Here is a 2,857-nt window from a genome sequence, read left to right on the forward strand (position 1 = left end):
GCTGTGTTAATGAACTTTGCTCTGAATCTGGACAATGTTGCTGCATAAATAAATGCTTTGCCGATGGGTTCTGATAACATTGTGTAATCGCTGGCCACAACTTCCTGACTTGGGAATACACCATGATCCCTTCAGGGTAGCGAGGTCAAAATCCTAGAATTCTCTCCCTAACAGTTGTTGGTCTACCTACAACACATGAGCTGCAGTGGTTCAAGGAAACAGCTAGCCACCACCTTCTCAAGAGGCAACTAGGGATGGATAATAATGGCTGACTCAGTCAGTGAGGTCAACATCCCATGAGTGATTGCGAAAAATATCACTTCATGGTCTGGAACTTCACTGTAGAGGTTTGTTTTTCATTACACAAGGTATTCATGTAACCAGAGATCTTACTGCGTTACTGATCTTCACTCTGAACCGGGGCAATGTTGCTGCATAAATAAATGTGTTTGTGCAACAGTTTAGGTTCTGCAGCATGAAACCAACTCTTCTGAAATGATATAGAAGAGGTGGGTAATCGTCAGGATTAATTCCTCGAATGACATAATATAAGAAATCTACAACAGTGATTAACCACAGGACGATGAAGCTCCCAGAGATGGTGAAGAGCAAAATCGCAGCCTTCCTTCTGCTCTCCATCTCTGGGTCTTTGTGATTCTCTCCTTTGCTCTCACCCTTCAGCCTCTTCCGGACTCGACTGGTCACTAAAATGTGTCTGACTGTCAGAGCATTGAGCAACAGAATTAAAGCGAATGGCAGTAAAGGGGTCAAAACTGTATCAAGCCAATCTAATCCCACCCACCAAGTCTCAGTATAGTAGCTTGATTTTGTTAGACAGTAGAATGCCACATTGTTAATTATCCTTTTAGGTTCATACTGAAAATAGAAGGGGATGTTTTTCAAGCAAAACAGGGTGCAGGTTGTTGCGAGAACCACAGTCGCAGTTTTCTTAGTGCAATATTTTGTTCTCAGCTTCTGACAACAAATGGTCACAAATCGGTCAAAGGAGAAAGCGATGGTAAACCAGACAGAGCAGTCTGTCGCTGCATGAGTCAGGGCCCCAATAACACTGCACACAGGCGTGATGTCCAGGAAACATCGTGGGTAATAATAAAAGCGAAATCTCGCCAGTATAATATCAGTGAAAATGACCATTAGATCAGCAGCCGCCATAACCACAAGGTAACGGGTAGAGCAAGGGGAAACACCACAGTTGCCCTGGGAAAGGATAACGATCGCCAGCAAATTAACTATGGGAGAAAAATTGGAAAAGATGCGGTGAATTACTGATCAGATATGTCTCCTACCTGTTCCAAGGAGAAACAATAAGATTTTACCAACAACTATTAGAGCCAACTCTGTTTGGCACAGAACCCCATTCATACCCTAATTATTCCTCAGTCATTGGATTGTGGATAAACCAAACTCACTCCTGCTGTTGACATTGGACCAAATCCTTATCAGAGCTGCAACAGGACCACAAAACAGGTAATCAGAATCTGAGTAAAATTTCAAGCAAGACTACTCCATGTCTCTTATACAAATGCAGCATAACAGATCAAACAGGGCTGCTTCAGTGAGAATGTGAAAGTGTTCATACTGCTGTGATATTTACACTGTAAATCTATCGATCTGTACATGACAGACATTTCAATGTGCAGAGATCAGGAGGGCAATTTTCAAGATTTTAATCTCCTGACAAGGTGAGAAGGAGAGAATTTTCAGAAGAGATACTAGTAAGATGAAGCTTTACAAATCAAAACAGCTTTGATATCCTTCAATTCCATTGTTAAATGAAGATTTAAAATTAATAAGTGATCCCTTGTGAAAAAGATTTCCAAACCTCGCCCACCCTTTGTGTGTAGAAGACCTTCCAAATATCTCTCCTGAATGATTTGACTCTAAATCACAGAGTATGGTCCCTCATTCCAGAATCCCCCACCAATAGTATTAGTCTATCTTTTCCTGCTAATATCACTCAGATCTGCCCTTAACCTTCTGCCAAAAACAGGCCTCGTTTGTACAACAAAAACTAATTGCTTAACAGGTCTGGCAGCATCTGTGGGAGATAAAGCAGAGTTAACGTTTCGGGTCCAGTGACCCTTCTTCAGAACTAACTTGCCTTAGATGACGGAACACTGAGATCAGAAAATGCTGCTGCAGCAGTGAAGTTGGGAGTCTCTGTCAGTGGAGAATTGTACTGAGAATGCTGCTCAGTGAATTGCTGTCACTGTCCCAGGGTCTGGATAAGGCTGACCAGTCAGTGAGCTGGAGATGTTATTGTTCAAAAGGTAAAACCAAAGAGCAGATCAGCAACAGATTAAAGCAAGTTCAATTGTCATAACACCATACCTGGGATGCCAATAACACCAAGAATGGTATAGAACACCTTCTGCACATGTTGAATTGGCAGGTGCATTTTCCTGTGCGAGGTGATCTGTCCCTTAAGGCAGCTGACAAACTCCTTGGTTGAAACTCTGAGCTGATGCATTCCCAGAGACGCTGCCTTATACTGTGTGGAAGCTCCTTGGGGAGATCGAGGTGACAGCATTGCTCGGCTTTGTTGCTGTTTTTCACATTTCTGGAAATGAACAAACCCATTACAATAACAAGTGTAATCCTGATTACAGAGGGGGGTTACATGATAATGAAATAACAAAAGCAGAAACTGGAATCTGCCAGCAATAACGCTATCCACTCAAACACCATGAGCCCCATCCCAAGATCACACCCTAATTCATGCTGGTATTGAATTGGAGTGGACAAGTTCAACCTGTTGGACTAAAACCTGGTGTCGTGTGATTTTTGACAAATTATTTCAACTGATGCTGCATCAAGACAGTTCATTCCAAGTGTG

At 42.4% G+C, this 2,857-nt stretch overlaps 1 pseudogene; it reads right to left on the reverse strand.

The window, feature by feature from the left end:
• Positions 1-336: 336 nt before the first annotated feature.
• Positions 337-2,419, reverse strand: LOC148136945 (putative G protein-coupled receptor 139; annotated as a pseudogene).
• Positions 2,420-2,857: the final 438 nt, after the last annotated feature.

Source organism: Chiloscyllium plagiosum, unplaced genomic scaffold, assembly GCF_037043375.1.
Source record: "Chiloscyllium plagiosum isolate Xiang-an unplaced genomic scaffold, Cpla_swu_hap1 HiC_scaffold_44, whole genome shotgun sequence".
Classification (NCBI taxonomy): domain Eukaryota; kingdom Metazoa; phylum Chordata; class Chondrichthyes; order Orectolobiformes; family Hemiscylliidae; genus Chiloscyllium; species Chiloscyllium plagiosum.